Raw genomic sequence first — 24813 nt, 5'->3', positions numbered from 1 at the left:
AGGATGAAGGATGGTTTCGGGGTAATAATAAATACTAATGTCGGTATTTGTTAAGCGCTTACTATGTGCAGAGCACTGTTCTAAACGCTGGGGTAGACACAGGGTAATCAGGTTGTCCCACATGAGGCTCACAGTCTTCATCCCCATTTTACAGATGAGGTCACTGAGGCACAAAGAAGTTACATGACTTGCCCACAGTCACACAGCTGACAAGTGGCAGAGCCGGGATTCGAACCCTTGACCTTTGATTCCCAAGCCCGGGCTCTTTCCACTGAGCCATGCATTGGCTTATCTTCCTCCTCGGTCCCTCCCCAACTTCCAGCTAACTCTCCTTCCCTTTTTGTATTTTCTAGTGGTATTCGTTAAGCGCTAACTACATTCCTGGCACTGTACTAAGTGCTGGGGTGGATACAAGGTAATCTGGCTGGGGACAGTCCATATCCCACGTGGGGTTCACAGTCTTAATCCCTACTTTACAAATGAAGTAGTTGAGCCACAGAGAAGCTAAGTGTCTTGCTCAAGGTCACAGAGCAGAAAATGGCAGAGCCGGGATTAGAACTCAGGCCCTTCTGAACCCCAGGCCTGTGCTTGTTCCTCTAACCTACGCTGGTTCTTTGGACTCCCTCCCTGTACACCGGGCTCTATTCTTTCGGAATTTTCCAACCAGCTCCCTACCCTCCAGTGTGCCCACTCCCCGACTCAATAGACGGGTTTCTAAGCTTCTAAACTGCCGTTGCACCTCCCTTCCCCGCCGCCCCCCCAGCTAGAGCAGCTACTGCTGTTCTGTTCAGTGTGACCTTTCCCGGGATAAAAGAGTTCTCCTCCAGCCGGAGAAGTTTGTATGGGTTGTATGGACTCCAGGGGTCTGGACTAGCCCTCCTGCCCCTTCTGGGCTCTCACAGCAGCTCTGTGGATTCGGTGTGGACTCGAGAGGGGTCAGAGCTCATACTTGACAGGAGAGGATGCGGGGGAGTGACTGTATCTTTTTGTGAGCCGGAACCACCGTACAGCTGAGTGTTAAGTGTACTTGACATGTACATGGCTGAGGATAACCCAGCTTTGTAAATAAATCCAAAACATTGACCAGCCCATCAAAAAATGCTTATTGCCAGGAGGCCCCGTGATGCTGCGCTGAGTTAAATTGGCATTCTTCGCTCCTCACCTGGCGTACGTGTTTGAGAGTCCCTCCCTGAGTGTGTGTTCAGGAGGAGTCTGTGGATTTGTGGGTGAGAGCACGGGCCTTTGAGGGTTGCCCTTGGTCAGTGTAGAGGCTTCAGAGGTTTCAGGGAAACCAGTCTCAGATCCTGGGATGAGAGAGTGTATCTCCTCTCGTGCCTGGGTGGCCATTCCAGGCAGCAAGCCCAGAGGTTTGCTAATGGATTCCAGATGCCTCATTAGTCCAGTTGCTGCTAGGTCATCTGGATTTGAGAAGATAAGGGTACGTGGTCAGCGCAAGCTACCTGGGAAGCCAAATGGAATCTGGTGGGTCTTAGATAGGGGCTAGAGGAAGGCTGGGAGATGGGAGGGTGGAAATAGAGGGCCATTGGCTACCTCAGTCAAGCAGCGTGGCCTAGTGGAAAGAGCACAGGCCCGGGAGTCAGTGGACCTGAGTTCTAATTCTGGCTCCGCCAGGTACTTGTTGGGTGGCCTCGAGTAAGTCATCTATCCTCTCTGTGCCTCGGTTTCCTTATCTACAAAATGGGGATTCAATACCGGTTCTCCCGCCTGCTTAGACTTTGAGCCCCATGTGGGGCCTGATTATCTTATATCTATCCTACATTCAGTACAGTGCTTGGCACATAAGTAAGAACTTAACAAATACCACCCACCATCACCACCATCTCAGGATCCGGTTAATAGTCTGCCATCAAGAAAGCTGGACCCATACTCACTAGACTATAAGCTCCTTAAGGGCAGGAATCAACTCTACCTGCTCTCTTGTCCTCTCCCAGTCACTTAGTTCGGTGCTCTGCACTTTCTAAGCGCCCAATAGGTAGCTTCCATTGAGCTGATATTGGTGCCAGTGTTTAATGCGATGGTGTTCACATGCTCTCATCCCCACCAATGGTGTTCTTGCTGGGGCACAGAGTGAAACAAGCACGTTGTCAGGAAGGGGTGCAGCATATCGCAAAGTGAACGCAAAGGGTTTTTGCGTGCGGGACCCATGTACAACCCAGGGGTCCACGGCATAGCGTGCCGGAGCTCCGTGGTCCAGTAGGCAGCCAGACGCCTTGGGAGCCGCTTTGATCTGAACCGCCCACATTAAGCCAGTTATTTTTCAGGATCCCTACTGGGCCTGTCCATCTAACAGAACACCCCAAACGGTTCTTCAGTCAGAACCCTGCACCACCTCTGGTAAAGCTCCATTAGGCGTTTGGCTACTCTGATTCCCAAACTCTTCCCACTCATCTCCCAGGCCTCTGTTGACTTCCTAGATTTGCTAAAATCATCACTTTCCTTTCCTATGGTTCACGGGGTGGTTCAGCCTTCCCTAACCCAGGTGAGACCTAGTTTGTGGACTAAGGAGTTAGCCAGTGATTACTGGGAGCCAAAAATGTTGTCCTGACTGCAAGAGAGCACCTTCTGCTGCCACCTCCGCCCCGGGACCGGAGAAGGCCGAGCCCCAGGGGTCGGCTCCCAGCCCGGTAAACGGCAAGGATTTTACCTAGCCTACTTAGCCTGAAAGCCTCATTTGGGACAGGTACCGTGTCCAACCTGATTAACTTGTATCTGTCCCAGTGCTTAGAACAGTGATTGACAATCAATTAATCAATCATATCGAGTGCTTACTATGTGCAGGACACTGTACTAAGCGCTTGTGAGAGTACAGCACAACAACATAACAGACCCATTCCCAGTCCATAATGAGCTTAGCACTCAACAATCAGTCATATTTATTGAGCGCTTACCTTGTGCAGAGCACCATACTAAACACTTAGAGGAGTCCACAGAGTTGGTGGATACGTTCCCTGTCCACAAGGAGTTTAACAAACACCAGGATTATTATTATTATCAAGTGCTGTCGAGTCGTGTCCGATTCACAGCGACTCCATGGATACACTTTCTCCAGGACGTCCTGTCTTCTGCCAAAGTACCAGAGTAATAATCTGGGTTGGGGATAACATCAAATGAATCATATTGCCCTTTGGGTGATCTTACTGTCCAGAGTCTGGATACTGTGGTGCAATGGGAACTCCCTCAATTGGACAAGGGTCTCAAGACCAGACTTTTGGTCTCTTCCTGGGTCGCAGTCCGGCCTGGCTATTTTGGACGCTGAGTTTTCTCTCTCTCTCTCCCACACGGGCATCTCTTGCGCTTCACTCCACCCTCTGCTTGATATAGGTGGGCAGTTCTGCCCACTGGAGTAGCCAGACTGGACGGAGAAGAGGAGGTCCTACCCTCCTCAGAACAGAGGCCTCCCCTCAACCTCGGTTGCCCAGGTCTGGAATGTCTGTGCCGCTTCCCGCTTCTCTCTGCAGGCTTGGCTCTCTGGTCACTATCCAGAACAGAGCAGGGGAGGGCCCCAAAGCCACAGAGGGGTGGAGTCTTACAGTAACTAATAATGATAATAATTTTGGTATTTGTAAAGCGCTCACTGTGTGCCGAGCACTGTTCTAAGCACTGGGGTAGATACACAGTAATCGGGTTGTCCCATGTGGGGCTCACAGTCTCAATCCCCATGTTATAGATGAGGTAACTGAGGCCCAGGAAAGTAAAATGACTTGCCCAAGGTCACACAGCAGACACGTGGCACAGCTGGAATTAGAACCCATGACCTCTGACCCCCAGGCCTGTGCTCTTTCTACTAGACCATGCTGCTTGTCCCAGGGTTTTTCTCTCTAACCTTTAACCTTCACATCAGTGGTACTAATTGAGCACTTACTATGTGCAGAGCACTCTAAGTGCTTGGAAGAGTACAATGCAACAGAATTAGCAGCCATGTTACCTGCCCATAATGAGTTTACAGTCTTAACCTTCTTGCCTGGGCATAGGCTAGCCAGGCCGGGCCGGGGTGGGGGGCCCGGAAAGCAACATGGCCTAGTGAGAAGCTGTGTGGCCAGAAAGAAGAGGGGCCTGGGAGTCAGAGGTCCCGGGTTCTAATCCCTGCTCTGCCACTTGTCTGCTGTGTGATCTCTGGCAGCTCTGCCACTTGTCAGCTGTGTGACCTCTAGCAAGTCACTTCATTTCTCTGGGCCTCAGTTACCTCAGCGGTAAAATGGGGATTAAATCCTCCTCCCTCTGATATTGACAGTGAGCCCCATGTGGGACAGGGAATGTTTCCGTTCTGATTATCTCGTATCTACCCCAACGTTTCAATACAGTGTCTGTCTCGTAATAAGCATTTAGTAAGTACCATTTAATTTTTTTTTTTTAAGAAGAAGCAAGCTGCCTGCTTCTGCGGCCTTGGTAGATGTCCTGTGAACTGGGGACCAGGGAAACCCGGAACAGAGGGCAGACAAAGCCCTGAGTAAGATGGGTTTCTCAATGGGGCAGTCCTCTCTAGTGACTATGTATGTGATGGAGGCAGGAGAGCTGATGCGGGGAGGCTGAAGGCTTGAGGCGCATAAGAACTGAGAAAAGTCTGGCCTTTCCCTCATATCCTGGGGCACAGGTAGGAGATCCAAGATTCAGGATCACCCTCCCCATTGGGAGTTAGGAATAAGATGGTGCCCTGCCCTTAGGCCCTCTGCCTCTCTCGGGGCTTGGTTTAGAGTGGGGGGGGTCCCATTTGCCAAGAGAGCAAGAGATGGCATCTGAGGTTGGCCCCGGCCCAGGCGGGTAGGACCCCTCCCCCCCGGACCACCACCACCATCCACAGTTCCAGGCAGGCAGGGAAGCAGGTAGGGAGTTACGGCGCAGAGGATAGAGCGCGGGTCTGGGAGTCAGAAGGTCATGAGTTCTAATCCCATCTCCGCCACTTGTCGGCTGTGTGACATGGGGCAAATCACTTCACTTCTCTGGGTTCCCTCACCTGCAAAATGGGGATTGAGACCGTGAGCCCCACGTGGGACAAGGGACTGTGTCCGACCTGATTTGCCGTTACCCACCCCGGGGCTCAGTACAGTGCCCGGCACAGAGTAAGAGCCTACGAGGTGCCACAATCATTATTTATCATTAGAGAGGCAGGAAGGGAGGCAGGAGAGAGGCAGGCAGGGAAGCAAGGAGACAAAGGCGGGCAGATAGGCAGGGAGCCGGGTAGAAAGGCAGAGAGGCAGGTGAAAAGAGAGAGGGAGGGAAAGAGGGTGCCGAGGCCTCTAAGCCCAGAGGGAGGGAAAGAGTTTGGGGGTGACCCCTGGCTGAAGCGCCCCCCTCCACCACCCCTTTTCGTCTTGGTGACAGAAGAGCAGGAGGAGGGGAGAGGAGACGAGGCAGCCCCCAATCGCTCGATGGGACACTGGGGGTGACGTCGTGCCCAAGCCGGGCTCCCCACCCGTCCCGAGGGAGAGAGCGCAGGGCCCGGGAAAGCTCCCCGACTTGCTGCCCCTCGCCAGCCCCTCTTGGACGTTTTGGGTCGGATCTGGGGGGGCTCGGGTTGCGGGGGGGGGGGGGTGTTCTCTCCATCTCCATCTCCATCCCCGCCCTCCCCGGGCGTTCATCTCCTTGACAACGGGCCCCCCTCCAGCAAACCCATCCCTGTGTCTGGGAGGAGACGGCGAGGGCCCCTGGGGGAGGGGGGGTGGAGGGGCGGCCCCTCCCCGCGGCCCGCCCCCCGCCCCCCGCCCCCTTTCCCCGGCAGAGCTCCCGCCGGCCTCCCGCAGCCCCGGCAGAGCGCGCTGCCGCTCCCGGAGCCGGACCGGGGGTCGGTGCGGGGCGGGGGTCGGGGTCGGGGGGGAGGGGGGTCCGGAGCGACGGTGGAGGCGGCGTCCGCAGCCCCGGGCCCCGGCGGGGTGGCCGTCGGCGCCCTCCCCGGCCGTGTCGGGGCTCCGGGCTCGGGGCGCGGGACGGGATGCCTTCCCGCCGGCCGCCGGCCCGCACCGCCCGGCTGCGGCTCCCCGGCTGCGGGCCCCCGGGCCGGGCCCCGGGGGGCCGTCCGGGGGGCCGTCCGGGGGGTCGTCCGGGGGGCTCCGGTCCCGCCGGGCGCTGAGCGAGCGGGGCCGCGGGGCTCGGCCGGCGGGGCGGCGGCGGGGCCCGGGCTCGGACATGCCGTCGGAGGCCCCGGCGGCCGGCGGACGGCCGCAGGACCGGCACAGGTGAGCGCGGCCGCCGGCCGGGGGACCCCCAGTCCGCCCACGGGGGTCCCGGGCGCCCCCACCTCCCCCCATCCCCTCCCCACACGCCTGGCCGGCTCCGACCGCGGGGATGCCCGGCGGGGCGACCCCCGGGCTCCGTCCTCCTCCCCAGTCCAGCTCAGTCCGCAGGGATGCCCGGCGGGGCGACCCCCGGGTCCGTCCCCCTCCCCGGTCCAGCTCCATCCGCAAGGATGCTGGGGCCGGGCGGGGCGACCCCCGGGGTCCGTCCCCCACCCCAGCCGTCTTCCCCCTCCCCAGTGGGCGACCCCCGGGGCCCGTCCCCCTCCCCAGGCCGGCTCCGACCACGGGGATGCCCGGCGGGGCGACCCCCGGGGTCCCTCCCCCTCCCCAGTCCGGTTCCGGCCGCAGGGATGCCCGGCGGGGCGGGGCGACCCCCGGGGGTCTTCCCGACAGGAGGGCCGAAGGCTCGCCTCTGCCCCTTCCCCCTCCCCCCCGGACAGCTCCGGGCTCGGGAGGCGGGGGGAGGGAGGGACCCCCCCCCAGGAGAAGAGAGGCGACAGTCGACCAACTCCCCTCTTCTGCAGCGCTTCGATTCTCTGCTTTCCTGCCCCCATCCCTCTCCTCCACCTGCCCTCAGCCCCCTGCCCCGCTGCGATGCCCCCTCCATCCCCTCCCCCAAAGCCCACCCCCCTTTTCTGGCAGCCCAGCCCCCCTCCCCGGGCCCATCTTGTCCCCCTCCCCGCTGGGTGTCATCGAGGACCGGCCACGTGCGGGGCGTTGTACCGAGGTAGCGGCGCCGGTCCCTTCCTCCCTCCGCCCTTGGCTTTCGGGGTCGTCGTCCGTCCGTTCCCCCGCCGGGTCCAGCGCGCTCGGCCCCCACCTGCCGCCTCTTCCGGACCTCGGTGACCCCTCCCCACCCGCCCCCGCCCTTCAGCCCCTTATCTTTGCAGAGCGCCAGCTTTGACTCTTAGTACGCGGGGGAAAGCCAGGGCGAGGCGAAGACCCTCCCCGGGGGCTCTGCCCTCCAAACCACCACCTTGGCCGCCTCCCTGGCCGCTCTCGGGGAGAAATCGTGTACACACACACACGCACACACACACACACACACACACACACACACACTCGTCCCCACCCCCCCACCCTAGGCCGGGAGGGGAGGACCAGGACGCCCGGCTCCCGTGCCCTGGGGGAGGGGGGCGCGAAGGAGAGGAGGAGGTCAGTGAGGCTGGAGGTGAGGGAGGGGGTCGGGGGCGTCATGGGGGGCCCGGGGTGGACGTCCGGCCGGACACCGGCTCCCTTCCCTGCTTGGGGCTGATGCTGAGAGGCTTTTGTCCGGGGCGGAGCGCTCCCGCTCCCGCCTGACCCGGCCTCCGGCCTCCGGCCTCCAGCCTCCAACGTCCAGCGGAGAGCGGCGTGTGTGAGTGTCTGTGTGTGTCTCTGTGTGTGTGGCGTGTGCGCGCTTGTGTGTGTGTGTGTGTGTGTGTGTGTGCAGGAGGGGCGCTGTCCGGCCCCTGTCTGTCCACCCCTCCCCGCCCCCGGCCCCTGTCCCGCTTCCTTTGCGGGCTCCGTGACCCCCCCCCCGCCCATCCCGCACCGCAGCCCCCAGGACCCCGGGGCTTTCGGTCCCCCCAGCTGGGGGTCGGCTTGGCCCCCGCGGATGGCGCCAGCCTGGGGGGGGGGGGGGGGGGGCTGGAGGGGTTTCGGGTGGGGGTCCGGAGGTCCGGGGGTCCGGGGTCCGCTGGGCGGAGACCCGGCTTCTGCGCTCGGACACTGGCGCGGGGCGCGGGAATAGGGGGAGGGGGCGCCGCCGTCGAGGGGGGCCAGGGGAGGTGGGCGGCTGGAGACCCGGACAGGGGACCCGGGAGAGCTGGAGATCCGGACCCGTCGAGGGGCTTGTGGTTGGGTGAGGGGGGGCGGGGGAGGGCGGGGGTCTGGGGGCGCTGCCGCTTTCCATTGTTTTCCCGGTGGCTGAGCGGGGGCGAGGGGCTCCCGCAGGGGGAAGGGGCTCAGAGGAGGAGGCGGCCGAGCCACCGGGCCAGGACCAGGACCAGAGCCAGGACCAGGGACAGGGACGGGGACGGGGACAGGGGGGTCTCTCGTAGCCCCCCGATCCTCCTCCTTCGCCAAACCCCCTCCCCCAGCAGCCGCCCCAGGCGGAGGGTCAGGATCTCGCTGGGTCGGGGGAGCCGAGGGTGGGAGGGAAGGATGGATGGAAAGAAAGAAGGGAAAGGAGAAGGGAGGGATGGAGGGATGGAAGGACGGAGGGAGAGAAGAATGGACGGGACGGGGGGGGGGGGGAAGGAAGGGGAGGGAGAAGGGAGGAATGGAGGGTGGGAAAGAAGAATGGGGAGAAAGGAGGGAGGGATAGGGGAAGGATGGAAGGAAGGAAGGGAGAGATGGGGAGGATGGAGAGAAGGGAGGGAAGGATGGGGAAGGGATGAGAGAAGGGAGGGAGAGATGGGGGAAGGATGGAGAGAGGGAAGGGAGGGTTGGGGGAAGGATGGAGAGAAGAAAGGTAGAGATAATAATGATGGCATTTGTTAAGCGCTTACTAGGTGCCAAGCACTGTTCTGAGCACTGGATCCGGGCAGGATGGAGAGAAGGAAGGTGGGATGGGGGAAGGATAGAGAGAAGGAAGGAAAGGGTGGAGAGAGAGAGAGAGAGAGAGAGAGAGAGAGAGAGAGAGAGAGAGAGAAGACTAGGGGAGGTAGGGGTGGAAGGAGGGAGGGAGGCAAGGATGCAGGTAGAGGGACAGAGACCCACCCAGCGTCCATCGACCCGTGTCCCACCTACTCCCACAGGCTCCTTCCTGCCTGGAGGAGGATTTTATGGCCGGAGCTCGGACACCGGCCTTTCCCCGGGGCAGCGAGGGGCAGTGAAGGGCAGGGAGAGGCGAGGTGGGGATCCGAGCGGGGCTGGGGTTAAGAGAGCCAGGGGAGGGAAGAGTAGGGGGGTCAAAGGCTCCCGGGAGTCTTGCGGAAAACTTCCAAAAGGAACGCCCCGATCACGACCTCGGAGGGTCCGGCTGTCACCTGCCCGGAGACAAAGGGAATGGACCAAATAATAATAATAATGATGATGATGATGGTATTTATTAAGCGCTTACTATATGCCAAGCACTGTTCTAAGCTCTGGGGCAGATGCAAGGTAACCAGGTTGTCCCACGTGGGGCTCACAGTCTCAATCCCCATTTCACAGATGGGATAACTGAGGCACAGAGAATAATAATAATCGTATTTGTTAGAGCTTACTATGTGCCGAGCCCTGTTCTAAGCGCCGGGGTAGATACAAGGTAATCGGGTTGTCCCTCATGGGGCTCACAGTTTTCATCCCCATCTTACAGCTGAGCTAATTGAGGCACAGAGACGTTAGGCGGCTTGTCCCAGGTCACACAGCTGACAAGTGGCAGAGCCGGGATTAGAACCCACGACCTCTGACTCCCGAACCCGTGCTGTTGCCACTAAACCACGCTGCCTCTGGAGACTAATTACCTTGCCTCCCCCGCCCCACCAGCGAGTCCCAGCAAGGCAGGACGGGAACAGCAACGGCTTAAAGAGAAGCAGAATTTTCACCTAGGAGTAATAAGCGGGACAGAACGCAGGACTGAATGTATCACCCCGGGGATGACCAAGGAGCCGCTACTGCCCCATGCTGGCGGCGGGGGGCTCAGAAGGTCATCTGGTTCAGCCTCTGCCTGATGGAGGGGGTGATACTTAAGCTGGCCAGGCTGCCAAGATGGTACGGAGAACTCTATCCCCTCCCCAGCCCAGTCGGGTTAGGCGAGACAAGACTGTGCCCTGGTCCCCCATCAGAGGTGGTCTGACTGCTGCTTTCAATTTGCTGAGGCGGTTTGGTGTTTTCTCTGGTCTAAGGTCCTGTGTTCTGATCTCAGTGGATGTCCTCACCTATTTTTATCTGCAGGCCACATCACCCAGCACCCTTCCATCTTCCTCTCTGCCCCTCCATCCCCGTTCCCCTTCTACATCCCAGGCCATAATAATAATAATCATCATCTTGGTATTCGTTAAGCGCTTACTATGTGCAGAGCACTGTTCTAAGCGCTGGGGTAGATACAGGGTAATCAGGTTGTCCCACGTGAGGCTCACGGTCTTAATCCCCATTTTGCAGATGAGGTAACTGAGGCACAGAGAAGTTAAGTGACTTGCCCACAGTCACACAGCTGACAAGTGGCAGAGGCGGGATGGAAGTGCCACTTCTTATACAGTGCTCAACAAACTTTTTTCATTGACCTGATCATCCTTAATCAATGAACCATGGTACTTGTTAAACACATGCTCTTTGTCAAGCATCACGCAAAGCACTGGGGTGGATACAAGGAAATCGAGTCAGACGTAGTCCCTGCTCCCTGTGGGGCTCTCAGTCTAAGAGGGAGGTAAGGAAGGTATGAAATCCCTATTTTACAGATGAGGAAACTGAGGCCCAGAGAGTTTAAGTGATTTGCCCAAAGTCACACCGTGGGCAGTGATGGAGCTGGGGTGAGAACTTGGGGCTTCTGAGGCCCAGTCCCATGCTTTTCCCATTAGGTCACACTTCCCTCTCTGAATCATTAGCTAAGGGCTTGGAGCATTTGGGCAGGAAGAAACTTGATCACGAAGGAGAAGCACCATAGTCCTTATGAGAGCTTTCCCCTGTCATGGTGACAGGATGGACTGATGAGACGTTGGACTGATAGCACCCAGTGGAATGTGGGAGGGGGCAGGTGGGACTGAGCCCATTAGAGGAGGGACGTTGGGAACGAGCATGCCCAGCACAGTGGACAGGAAGATGGGACTGAGCAGAGTGGGCAGGGAGATGGGATTGAGAATGTCCAGTAGAGTGGGTGGGAAGGGGGACTGAGCCCCCCCGAGTATATTATAAAATATTCATTTATGTTAATGTCTGCCTCCCATCTAGGGTGTAAGCTCACTGTGGGTAGGGAATGTTGTCTACCAGCTCTGTTGCATCATTCTCTCACAAGTGCTTAATACAGTACTCTGCACACAGTAAGCACTCAGTAAAATACTATTGATGATATTGTGGTATTTAAGTGCTTACTATGTGTAAAGCACTGTACCAGGCACTGGGGTAGATGCAAGCAAAGAGGATTGGACACAGTCCCTGTCCCATGACAGAATGGGTAGGGATATGGGATTGAGCAAACCCAGCAGAATGGGTGAGAAGGTGGGACTGAGCAAGCTCAGCAGGGTGAGTGGAGGAGGGGGGACTGAGCCCCCACAGCAGAATGGGCGGGGAGGTAGGATTGAGCATGCTCATTAGAGTGGCCGGGAAGGTAAGATTTAGCAGGCTTGGCAGAATGGGTGGGATGGTGGGAAGGAGCATGCCCAGTAAAATGGGTAGGGAGACGGGACTGAGCGCACTCAATAGGGTGAGCCGAGAGGGAAGGGGTCCGAGGATGGTTGGCCTGGACCCCGCCATTTTGGGACTTCCTCCAGCCCCTTGAGGAGGGCTGCGGCCCACGGCAGTATGGCAGCTGGAGATCAGTAACATGCCATCTGCCTCTGTCCTCTGTGTATCCTCCGCTCCTAACATCCCAAGAGTGAGGTTGGACCCAGCTGGACCCCACAGCCCTGGAGCTGGGCTCAGATGGGACTCACCTGACTGCCCATGGAGGCGCTCAAGAAATCCAGTGGTTCCATAGATTGATTACTATTGGCCTCGTGGGAGTGATAATCAGGGTAACTTCTGCCTTGGCTGGGCCTGGCATAGCGAGGAAAGGTCCCAGTTCATGCCCCAGGTCCTTTACTCCAACCTAGCCCCTCTGCTCTTCATCCCACGGGGTCACTGGGGAACAGCATCCACAATAATACTGAGGCTGGTCCCCTCTGTAGCCTGGTGGTCCTCCAGGCCAACTGGCAGGACCCACAGGGCCTGGGAGCTCAGTAGCACCTGAAAAATCACTCTTCCCTCGGGGAACAAAATGGAGCTTGGGAGAGAGATCCCCAAAATGCCGAGCAAGGAAAGGGACTTGGAGTGGGAGGATGGAAAAGAGAAAGAAGAAAAAAATTAAGAAATGACAGCTCTAAAGAGAACAGAAATGTTTATGAAGCTGCAACACACAAAAGAGGGTTTAGACTGACTCATAGCTGCCCCAAACCCAGAGCAGTATCTTGAGATTAAGATATAAAGGGTGGGGCAGGGGGTGCGAACCAATCAGTCAATCATCAATCAGTCGAGTATTCATTGAGATATTACAAAGTGCTTGGGAGAGTACGATGTACAGAGTTGGTAGACCCAGTGGGTGTAACCCCCAACCAACCCAGGGGAGGCTGGTCTTCCTTTCTTGAGAAAAACAGCCAATTCGGGTGAAAGGAAGCAGTCGAATAGCCACGTCCAGCCCCCTCTTGGAAGTGGCGTAGCCTAGTGGAAATCACACAGCCCAGAGAGTCAGAGGACCTGAGTTCTAATTCCGGTTCTGCCACAAGTCACCAAATTTCTCTGGAGCTCAGTTTCCTCATCCGTAAAATAGGGATTCGATATCTGTTCTTCCTCCCTCTTAAACTGTGAATTTCACATGAGATGGGGACTGTGTCCAATCTGATTTTCATATATCTACCCGCTGCATGATACAGCGCTTTGTACAATAGTTAGTGACTAACAAATACTACTTTTCTTAATGATGTGTGTGAAATGCTTATTCTGTGTCAAGCACTGTACTAGGCTTGGGTGGCTACAAGATAATCAGCTTGTACACAGTCCCTGCCCCACATGAGGCTCACACCCTTAATCCCCATTTTATAGATGAGGTAACTGAGGCACAGAGAAGTTAAGTGACTTGTCCAAAGTCACACAGCAAGCAACTGGCAGAGTTGGGATTAGAACCCAGGTCCTCTGATTTCCAGGCCCATGCTCTTTCCCCTAGGCTATGCTGCTTCTCATTACTATTATTATTATTATTAACAGTAATAATAATAATAATCTGTGGCCATCCTGCCTGGGGCTTTCAGGTCACTGGGAGGGCTACATGCAAAGAGCGTGCAATTATCCAAAGAGCTCCTTTGGATTATTGGATCCCTCCTTAACCTCCAGGCCTCCAACCCAGGACCAGATGTGGGTAGCCCAGCACGGTAATTTCTAGGGGCATTGAGGTGGGAGGGTTGAGAAGCAGAAATTCCTCTTCTCTTTCTAGTCTGGGCAACTGGGTCCTCAGCAGGCAGCCTTGCGCCCAGGGGCGGGGTGTTGGAGGAGGGATTCTTAGAGCAGTTACTCCGTGAAGCTGAGGTTGATTGGGCCCTACACCAGCCTGGGAGCAGGGAGAGCGGGGGTGGGAGGGAGGGGAGTGGGGAAGACATTTCCACAATGGTCGAGCCCCATCTTCTGCCCTGCAGGAAATCTCCACAAGGCCAGTAAGCTTGACCACTGTCAACATCCTGTCGGTCTCCAATTGTCTGAGGACACGGAAGGGAGGAAGCGGCATGAGGGGCTGTGAGGAAGGCAGCGGAGGCTCTGCGCCTGGCCCCTGGGGGTTTCAGGTTGTTGAGTTTTGGAAAGGGTTGGAGGGAAACCGAGCTCTCAGTTGGTAAAAGAGTGAAATCCACCAAATGAACAAATGACTCACAGATAAAATAACAGCGAAAACTGAGGCTCGCGATTCTAAAATTCAGATGTGGGCAAAAGAATGGGACAAAACTAACATCTTTCCAAACTTCAGAGTGCCACATTCCCTCCCACCCCTCTCAATTCCACTGAAACATCCAGGGAAGGGGAAAGCTGGGAAAATGGGAGTTCATTCTCATTACCTCGTGGTCTCCACGTTACTCATCCGTCCAAGTTCCGGGCCTTCGATCCAGGTTGGGAGTACAAATTTTAGATTTGGACGTGGGACACCCCCTCCCTTCCTAAAAAAAAAAAAGAAAAAGATAATGTCATTTGGCATGAACTCCTTCAAGCAGGTTTGATGCAGATGGAGTGAGCTCCAGGATGCGAGGTATTAAAAGCCCCGTGTTTGCCAGAATTTTCATACAGCGATGTATATCTCCTCTGTCCTTGCATGTAACGTAATTGATTCTGCTGCTTTCCTAGTTTGGATATAACAGATCCCGTAGCTGGTTATCAATGAGATCCCTTCTCTAGGATAGTAATTATGTCTATTCTGTAGGACAGTCAAATCGATTGCCGGCAGGGTCACGTTACTGAGGTGTGGTTTGTTTCAGCCACCTTCTTATAGGTGTTTGGATTTTTTCCTATTTTTCCGAGTTTGGGGAATTCATGCTCCTTCTTTATGATCCGTGTTTCCTTCCTCTGACGACCTCTCAGGGCTGATTGCATCAGGGTAGGGAGTCACGGGAGCCGCGCTGGATTCGGCTGGTGGGCAGGGCATTCTGGAGGGCAGGGACTCCTGAGTTTCTATCCACAGGCTCCCTGGCAAGGGACAGGGACAATCCTGCTTTGGGGCCTGGAGTCTTACCTGCCGGCTGAGTGGGGGATGGGAGAGGTGTTGCCCGGATGAATTATTCAGCGTTAGTAAAGTGGTGGGAATGGACAGTCTTATGGAAGTGCAAAGTGTTTTTATTTATAGTACTCCCTGTACCGGGATATAAATAAAACACTGTTAAAAAAAAACAAACCAGAAGGAACCGAAGCCACACCCTCTTCTGTCCCGGAAATCCCCCAGGGAGTCCAGAGTCCAGATGAAGTTGGGTTCAATCTTCTCCTGGCCCCGGCTCTATTGGCTCAAGTCTAGCAATCCCCAGGGGCCGGGAGGGTCCCAACTGGATCTGGGCTCCGGGCTGGAAGACAGGCTTCTTCTGGGTCTGATCGGAGGGGCTGGGAGCTTACTCGGGAGCTGTCTCACCAGCCTGAGCTGTCTCACTGGCCCCTTACTGCGGGTCCTCCTGGCTTCTCCCCCTCAGCCTGGCAGCACCTCCACCCCCACACCCCTGCCCCAAGGACAACACCCACTCCAGGTTAGCCCACCAGTGATCCCGAAAAGAGATCCAAAGAAGAGGGATTCAGACAAGAGAAATCCAGAGAAGAAAAATCCAGATGAGAGAGACCCAGAAAAAGAGAGGTCCAGTTGACTGTAAGATCACTGTGGCCAGAGAACATATCTACTAACTCTCTTGTAGTGTGCTCTCCCAAACGCTTAGTACAGTGCTCTGAACACGATAAGTGTTTAATAAATACCAGTGATGATGATGATGATGGCAATCCAGAGAAGAAAAATCCAGAAAACAAAGATCCAGGGGAGAGAGACCCAGATGAGAGCAAGCCAGAGAAAAGAGCTTCAAAATAGAAAAAAAAAATGCGAGAAAAGAGAGCCAGGAAAGGTAGATCTGAAGAAGAGGGATTCAGGCAAGGAAGAGCCAGGAAAGAAAAATTCAGATGAGAGAGACTCTGGTGAGGGAGACTCAGAAAAGAGAGATCGAGCTGAGGGAGACCCAGAAAAGAGAGACCCAAATGGGAGAGATTCAGAAAAGATAGATTTGAAGAACGATCCAGAGAGGCGAGATCCAGAGGAGAGAGACCCAGAGACAATAGAGCCTCCCTCCATGGCGGGGAGCCTGGGGCTGGGGGGTTGTGGGAGGAAGGAAGGGGGCTGGTATCCAACTCTCCGAGACAGCTCTTGGCTGCCCATATTCCCACTGCCTGGGTCGGCCTATATTTAGAATGGTTTAAACACTAAAATGTTTAGACAATTAAAATTCATAATTTATTCTTCCAATGGCATCAGGAATATGGTAGAACTGGGCTGGGCTGCCAGAGCCTAATGAATAAAACACAGCTTCAGGATGGAGTAGGGTGGAGTGGGTGAGGGAGGGAGAGAAGGAAGGGAACCAGGACAACGCTGCTTGTATGCATCGTCCCAGCTCCCCAGCCCCTGAGCCCCCACCCAGCCGAGATCCAGCCACCAGCCAGGTTGGTGAGGGGATCTGATCCCGGATCTGGGCAGACTGAACGGCCTAAAGCAGCAGAGCAGGAAGGCAACTGGGAGATGGACAGAGAAGACCAGGCTCACCTGCAGCCTGAGAGCTCCAAAAGGGCCGAGTCAGCTCCCCGGCCCGTCCCCCTGCCCTCCCCGGTTGAGCCCAGGGTCCCAGGCGGTCAGGGATTGAGTTTCTAAGTGCAGCAAAGCGGCGGCAAGAGATGGTTCTGGTGGAAAGATGCCAATAAAGCTGGCGAGGGAAACCGCCGGGCGGAGAGACCGGAGGGGCCGGGAACTCTTAACTCAAAGCAAACAACAGAGAGAAATAAAGAAATAAATACACAGAGGGCACGGCCTCAATTTTCTTTCAGGTGGATTTTTTTCCCCTCCTTCCTGGGGAGGGCAGGGAGGCCCAGGCAGTGGAGAGGAGGTGCAGGGGAAAAGCAGAGGGGAGATGGGGAGGAGATGGGCGAGGCAGGGCATGAGGTAAAGGAGGGCCGCCCCAGGAAGGGACCCGGGTCGGCCTGGGGTCGAGGGTCCTGGGAGCGTTCAGCTAAGAACTTTGCAGCAGAGCTGGGTGAGGTCAGCTGGAGTGGAGCAGGATGCTGGGTAAGACCCTAAGAGAGGGTCCAGGGCAGCCCAGGCAGACTGGAGGGGCCAAGGGGTTCCACTCTTTGTCCACTCCCATTCCCACTCCCCTCCCACTCCCCTTCCACTAAAGCAAGGAAAGGGCTGGGGGAGTCAGGCAGGGACTCTCCTCTACCTCCCCTGCCCCAGAAGCAACGTCACCTAATGGATGGAACAGGGACCAGGGAGTCAGATGACCTGGGTTCTAATGCAGACTCCATCACTTCAGTCAATCAGTGGTATCTATTGAACATTTCCTATGGACAGAGTGCATAACAGAGTGGGTAGACGTGATCCCTGCCAAGAAAGAGCTCACAGTCCCCAGGGAAAGGACTTGAGCTCTAATCCCGACTCTGCTGTGTGACCTTGGGCAAATCACTTAACTTCTCTGTGCCTCAGTTACCTCCTTTGTAAAATGGGGATTAAAACTGGGCCCTATTTGGGACAGGGAGGGGCTGTATCCAACCTGATTATCTTCTATCTACTCCAGTGATTAGTACAGTGCCTGGTACATAGCAAGCACTTAACAAATACCACAGTTAAATTCCGGATAGGGGAAATAGTAGAGAAAAGCAATATTTTCATGGCGTTGGGATGGGTTTAAGGAATACACAAGCCAACTGCTGTGTGACCTTAGGTAAATTTCTTCACTTCTCTGAGCCTTAGTTTCCTCATCTGTAAAACTGGGATGAAATGGAAAGCTCATGTGGGACAGCGATTGGGTCTGACCTGACTGTCATGTATCTACCAAGTGTTTGGCACATGGTAAGTGTCTAACAGGCATTATTATTATTGTTATTATTTCGCCTTACCCCTCTGCCTGGGAAATCTTTAAGAATCTGAGGTCCTCGACTCAATGTGAAGTCAATGCAGGGCTCTCCCTGCTCCATGCCTTTGTTTCCCCTCGGAAAGAAATCGATGTATTTCTCAGTCCACCCTTCATGGCCGCTAGCTGTGAGACTGGGTAGAGATCTTTTCCATCAAGGAGTCAGGGGACCTGGGTTCTGATCTCAGCTCTGCCATTTACCTGATGTGTGATTTTGGGCAAATCATCATACTACTCTGTGCCTCAGTTACCTCATCTGCAAAATGGGGATTAAATACCTATTCTTCCTCCTACTTGACTGTGAGCCCCATGTGGGAGTCACATGACCTGGGTTCTAATGCAGACCCCATCACTTCAGTCAATCAGTGGTATCTACTGAACATTTCCTATGGACAGAGCACATAACAGAGTGGGTAGACGTGATCCCTGCCGAGAAAGAGCTCACGGTCCTCAGGGAAAGGACTTGAGCTCTAATCCCGACTCTGCTGTGTGACCTTGGGCAAATCACTTAACTAATCCTGCCTGATTAATCTGTATTTTAGAGCAATGCTGGACACCTAGTAAGCACTCAGCAAATACCATAAAAAACAAGGGCTAGAATGGAAAGTAGTGGGTCCACCCCCTCTCTCGCCCCACAGGCTGGCCCTGGGGAACTCAAGGAGCCAAAATGGCTCCCAGGGAGTGTTGTGATTTAATCGGTCTGGAGGAAATCAGTCTATCAATCAGTAGTATTCACTGAGCAGTTCCTGAGTGCAGAGCACTGTACTAAGTGCTTGGGAAATACAACAGAGTTAGTAGACAGAATCCCTGCCTACAAGGAGTTTACAGTCTAGAAGGGAAGGCAGACAAAGTAGATTAAAGACAGGAAAAATAGTAGGATATAAGAATATATAACACCAATTAAATCTCTGAGAGTTGGTGTGCAAAGAGCAATCCAATTTATGCCCCTCACCCGACATCATTATCTTATTCTGTGCGTACTATAATGCGATGATGCCTTTTGCTCTGTAGCTGCTTCATAACTAAGGCCGTTGCTGACAGTGGGGAAGGGAAAGAGGAGAACAAATGAAGTTAAAGAAATGGGTATTTTTTATGGTATTTGTTAAGTGCTTTCTAGGTGTCAAGCACTGTTCTAAATACTGGGGTAGATACGAGTTAATCGGTCTCTGACCTATCTGGAGCTCAGAGTATAAGAAGGAGGAAGAACAAGTATTGAATCCCCATTTTACAGTTGAAGAAACTGAGGCCCAGAGAAATTAACTGACTTGCCCATAGTGACCAAGCAGTTAAATGGCAGAGCTGGGATTAGAATACAGGTCCTCTGGCTCTCAGGCCCACGCTTTACCCACTAGGTCATGCTGCTTCCCTAATTTTCTCTATTTTCTGCAGAAAATGCAAGCCCACTTTCTTCACTTCTTCTCCACCAACTCTCTTGACCTGCACTAATATCAAATTTTCATTCCCTTTATTACACCAAGACCTCATCTTCAGAAGTCACCAATAACCTCGCGAGGGTAAACTGCTCGTGGGCAGGGATCCTATCCACCAGCTCTACTGCACTGCACTCTCCCAAGTGTCCAGCAGAGGGCTCTATAATCAATCAATCAATCAATTGTATTTACTGAGCGCTTACTATGTGCGGAACGTTGTACTAAGTGCTTGGGAGAGTACGTACCCTTAATTCAGCAAGCGGTCAGGCTGAGGGGCAGCTGAGTAAGAGTCAAGAGGCCAGATAGGTGTCATTCTGCCAAAGATGTTGGCCACCTTCTTTCCAACCTCCTGAGAACAGAACAAGAAGAAATGAGCTCAGAATCTGGCCTCGAACACCCTCCCCATTTGTATCTGACAGATGATCACTATCCCCCATCTTTAAAGCCTTTTTAAAATGACATCTCCTCCAAGAGGCCTTCCCTAAGACCTCTTTTCCACTACTCCCTCTCCCTTCTGTGTAGCCTTTGCATTTAGATCTGTACCCTTTAAGCACTTTGATATTCATCCCACTCTCATCCCCACAGCACTTATGTACATATCGGTAATTCAGCACTGAATGATTGAGCAGACATAATCCCTGTCCCATGTGAGGCTTGCTGTCTAACTAGGAAGGAGAAGAGGTATTTCATCCCTGTTTTACAGATGAGGAAACTGAGACATAGTGAAAATAAATGACTTTCCCAAGGTCACACGGCAGACAAGTGGCAGAAACCTTATTATAGCATCACACATAGTCTGGTGTCAGGAAACTACCCATTGAACAGAAGCCGAGAGCATCATCCCCTTTGTCCAACAAGCATTCAGCCTTAAAGAACCTCAGAGTCTTAAAGTCTTGAGCACAAGGTCCCAACTTCAGGTGATTAGGGAGTGAAGAGGAGTTTAGGGCTGAAGACAGGGGGCTGCTGGAAGCAAAGTCCCAGTGTGTGTGTGCGTGTGTATTTGTGTGTGGCAGGATGGGACGGGATCGGGGGAATGAGTTCATCCTGTGTATGCTTGGGGATCCATCCTGCACCTGTTCAGCATTCATTCAATCACATTTATGGAGGACTTATTGTGTGCAGAGCACTTGAGAAAGTACAATACAATAATAGACATATTCCCTGCCACAGCGGGCTTACAGTATAGTTGGGGGAGACAGACATCAATACAAATAAATAAATTACAGATAGATATATCCTGTGCATGCTGGGAGTCCATCCTATGCATGCTGTGGGTCCCTCTGGCACATGCTCGGCCACAGGGGCAGAGGTTGGGGCAGCCACAACCTCTCCCATCCCCAGCTCTGGAGCCAGGAGTTTCCCAAGCCTGGCAGAGCCTTTTCTTGGGGGCCAAAGAGCTTTTAAGATCGCTCCACCCCTTGTTACATCATCCTTTCCCACTCCTTGGCCCTTTCTGCTTCTCCTCACTCTCTTTGCCTGTTTCTGTTTCTCTTTTTATTTCCTCTCCTTCCTTGCTGCCCCTGGCCTTTGTCTGCTCACTGTCCCTGGGTGCCCCTTTCTCTAGCACCCTCTTCTGTGCCTCTCTTTCCTTCTCTTTCTTTCTCTGCCTCCTTTTCTCTGCCCTCCCACCCTCCTCAAAATTAGATTTCTCCTTTCCCCCACTCTCCTAAGAAGTGTGGCCTGGTGGAAAGAGCATGGTCTTGAGAGACAAAGGGTCTGGGTTCTAATTCTGGCTCTTCCATTGTCCTAGTGTATGACTTTGGAAGGTTTCTGTATTTCAGTTTCCTCATCTGTAAAATAGGGATTCAAAACTTGTTCTTCCTCCTACTTAGGCTGTGAGCCCCATGGCTGATCTGACTATCTTGTATCTACCCCAGTGCTTGGCACATGTCAGTCAGTCAATCATATTTATTGAGTGCTTACAGTGCAGAGCACTGTAGTAAGCACTTGGGAGAGTACAATATACCCAGACACATTTCCTGTCCACAACAAGCTTACAGTGTAGGGGGGAGAAAGGCGTTAATATTAATAAATACATTCAGATGTGTACCTAAGTGCTGTGGGGTTGGGTGAGGGGAAGAAAGGAGTCATGGTGACGCAGAAAAGAGTGGAAGAGGAAAGGGGGACTTAGTCAGGGAAGGCCTCTTGGAGGAGATGTACTTTCACTAAGGCTTTGAAGAGGGGGAGAGTAATTGTTGGATATGAAGAAGGAGGGCATTCCAGGCCAGGGGCAGGACGTGGGAGAGAGGTTGGTGGTGAGATAGACAAGATTGAGGTACAGTGAGAAGGTTAGCATTAGAGGAACAAAGTACTCAGTAAGCACTTATCATTATCTCCATTTATGTCCTTGTGTCCCGCCTGCCACGGTGACTGTGAGCACTGTGCCTTGACTGGTTCTCCTGTCAAGCTGTCGGATTCTGGCTGGAAGCTTTTACAGCTCTCAAACTGTGTTCTTGGGTCCCAAGCTGAGATTTCTGGTATCACAGTCCTCTCCTTCCAGGGAATGGGAGGAGGAGGGGAGCATAGTATGTGGGCAGGGTGGGAATGGGATGAAGAGGCAAGAAGCTTAATGGGTTGAATGGGCTCTCACTAAATATTCTGTTGCTTCCCCCTACTTGTAGTTTATTTTAGTGTGTGTCTTCCCTGGTGGATTGTCAGCTCCTTGAGGCTAGGGATAGGGTCTATCAACACTATTGTCCTCTAGACTGTAAGCTCCTTCAGGGCAGGACGCACCTTTCAAATCTATTATATTCTCCCCAGTGCCTAGTATACTGCTCAGCACACAGTAAACAATCAATATCATGGATTTTGACTGATGATTCGGATTGGTAGTGTTTGGGGAAGTGGGAACAGGGGATTCTCCTTGGGAGCAAATAATAATGTTAATAATAATGTTGGTATTTGTTAAGCGCTTACTATGTGCCGAGCACTGTTCTAAGCGCTGGGGTAGACACAGGGGAATCAGGTTGTCCCACTTGGGGCTCACAATCTTAATCCCCATTTTAGACACAGGGGAATCAGGTTGTCCCACTTGGGGCTCACAATCTTAATCCCCATTTTACAGATGAGGTAACTGAGGCACCGAGAAGTTAAGTGACTTGCCCAAAGTCACACAGCTGACAAGTGGCCGAACAGGGATTCGAACCCATGACCTCTGACTCCAAAGCCCATGCTCTTTCCACTGAGCCACGCTGCTTCTCAAAGCGAAAGGTGTGTGCCCTATTGCCCCACACTGCTGTCCCACTTAGCCTCTTCTGGAGTTTGGAATTGCTGCCAATGGGGTGGAAGGGGGCAATCTCTGCTACGGTTCGTGTCTCCTCTTCCTGGGTCTGAGGATGGTACAGTCTGGGTGGTGATGGTGGTGGTGGAAAGGTAGCCCTGGAGGGAAGTAAGGCCAGCCAGTCTCCAGGACCCGCCTCCATCTCCCTCCAACTCCAACCCCTCTCCCCATCCTTCATCTCTTCAGCTCATTCATTCATTCAATTGTATTTATTGAGCTCTTACAGTGCATAAAACATTATACTAAGTACTTGGGAGAGTACAATACAACAATACACAGACACATTCCTTGCCCACAAAGACTCACTGGAGGCAGGTGGGGATGGGGGGCTGCTAGGCCTGAGTGTGGAACACCGAACTGCCCACTTGATCCCAATGGCAGGGCAAAGGTTAATCAGTGTCAAGCCCAGGCTGGCACTTGATAATCCAGAGGCTGACATCAAGTCCCATCTATCACCCAGAATGGCAGCAGGCCACTGGGGCTCAGCTTTCCAGGCCTGAGTAGGGCATGGGGTTAGCGGGGATAGTGCAACTCTAAAAGCAGAAAGAGGACCATTCTCGGAGAGGGAAATGGAAAGGCACAAATCGCTGGAGAGAGGTTGTGTCTTAGAAACTAAAATCTCCTGATTCCCCTGACTTTTTCACTCTCCAGTCACCAGAGCCAAAAACCATTTCTCACGGTCTTGGATTGGAGGCTGTTTCCTTAGGGAAACAAAATGGTTGCCTTATCAGGAGACCCAAGTCTTTCCTTCAGGGCGCTGGCAGAGAGGACCTTCCTGTCCAGAGATGAGACAGTGATCCTGTCCCTTCCTCGTGCCACCCTTCTTCAGGGAGGCAGCAGTCAGACATATTGCCTGCTTGGCTCTCCTGCTCCCCCCTCTACCCCTGTTCCTGGGATTGGCCTACTCTCACCTGAGAGAAAGAAAAAGAAGCAGTGGGATTTGATAAGTGCTTACTATGTGCCAAGCACTGTACTAAAGGCTGGGGTAGACACAAGATCATCAGGTCACATATTCAGGAGTGTCCAAGCGGCCATCCTGGACCCAAGACTCACTGCAGAAAGCTCAGTCAGGAACTGTGGAGAGTTAGACATCCGAGTCCCGCCCAGCCCTGGGAACACTCAGGAGAGAGGATTTGGGGGTCAGGTGCAGATATGTGGCCATATGTCTACTTTTATCCCACACAATCTGGTTTTCAGAGAAGTGGCTTGAACTAGTGGAAAGAGCCTGGGCCTGAGAATCCGAAAATCCGAGTTCTAGTCCTGGCTCTGCTTTTTACCTGCTGTGTGACCATGGACAAGTCATTTCACTTCTCTAGGCCTCGGTTTCCTCAACTTTAAATGGGGATAAAATACCTATTCTCCCTTCCTGTTAGACTGCAAGCCCCATGTGGGACAGGGACTTTGTCGGATCTGCTTCTTCTGTATTTACCCCAGTGCTTAGGGAAGCACTTGTTGCAGAGTAAGCACTTAGCAAATATCATTACTCTTATTTTTTGGTCTGGGCCTTATGTGGAGTAGATGAAGCTCTGGATGCCTTTATGTCTGGTGTGTATTTTCAGCACCCAGACTCCCTCCACCTCAGCCCTCACAGCCAAGTTCCCTGGCTCAGATTCGGTGTCCATGTTCACCCAGACCCGGGAGGAGAAGACCAGTGGCTCTGGAGTGAGAAGAGAGAGAGCCTGTGGTTATCCTGGAGAGATGTTCTAGATTAGAATGAAATGAGGCAGACTTTTGAAAATATTCCCTTTGGCGTCATTCCCTTCCACTGCCTGCCGTAATGCACTTTTTTTGTTCGTTTTTTAATGCATTTGTTAATTGCTTGCTCTGTGCCAGGCATTGTACTAAGCGCTGGGGTAGATACAAGTTAACGTTGGACACGTTCCCTGTCCCAGATGGGGCTCACAGTCAACCCCCATTTTACAGATGGGATAACTGAGGCCCAGAGAATTTAAGTGATTTGCCCAAGGTCACCCACAGTGGACAAGTGGCAGAGCCGGGATTAGAACCCAGGTCCTTCTGACTCCCAGGCCCGTGCTCTATCCACTAGACCATGCTGCTTCTCTGGTTGTCTGGGCATCCTGTGTCCCTCTACCAGTGGCCACCCAAGGCTCAGGAAGAGTTGTATGGGCTAGGGCAGGGTGTCTCCAGGCTGTAGGGGCACGGTGGGAGCCTCAGATAGAGGCCACGGGGCAGTGAGGGGCTCCCACTCATCTTTCACTGCTCCCCGCTTTTCTCAAGTCCCAAAGAAGGGGTCGGGTCTTGTCTCGTCTCCTGCCTCCAGACCCAGTGCTTGGTCTGTCAAGCAGCCACTCTCTCTGCTTTCCTCTGAGCCTCCCAGCTAATGATTTCCTTCTGACGTGAGCTCCCCCTGCCCGGAGGGGTCTAAACAAGCCTCGGTAATTATAAAGAACCTCTGGAAATCCCTGCTTAATCTTCCTCTTAAATGAACAAGCGGGTTGGTTGGCACATTTATACAAGAGAGGCTTTTACATCAGACTCGCCTTGCTCCCCTCTCTCCAGGGTGTTCAAGTCTCTCTATCTCCCTTCTCCCTCCCCCTTGCTCTCTAGTTTTTTAT

General features: G+C 53.8%; 1 protein-coding gene across 3 annotated transcripts in view; it reads left to right on the top strand.

The window, feature by feature from the left end:
• The window catches only part of LINGO1 (leucine rich repeat and Ig domain containing 1), a 167125-nt gene that overhangs the window by 123019 nt on the left and 19293 nt on the right, over positions 1-24813 (top strand). The window contains exon 1 of one of the 3 annotated variants that reach the window (XM_029066534.2): positions 6125-6191. The exons of the other annotated variants lie outside the window; for them this stretch is intronic. The gene's annotated coding sequence lies outside the window, so the exon portion shown is untranslated. Of the gene's footprint in view, positions 1-6124; positions 6192-24813 lie in introns of those variants that run through there. 3 annotated transcript variants of the gene reach the window in all.

This window comes from Ornithorhynchus anatinus, chromosome 5 (assembly GCF_004115215.2).
Source record: "Ornithorhynchus anatinus isolate Pmale09 chromosome 5, mOrnAna1.pri.v4, whole genome shotgun sequence".
Taxonomy (NCBI): Eukaryota; Metazoa; Chordata; class Mammalia; order Monotremata; family Ornithorhynchidae; genus Ornithorhynchus; species Ornithorhynchus anatinus.
Note: the sequence above shows the minus strand (reverse complement) of the source record. Positions and strands in the feature narration are given on the sequence as shown.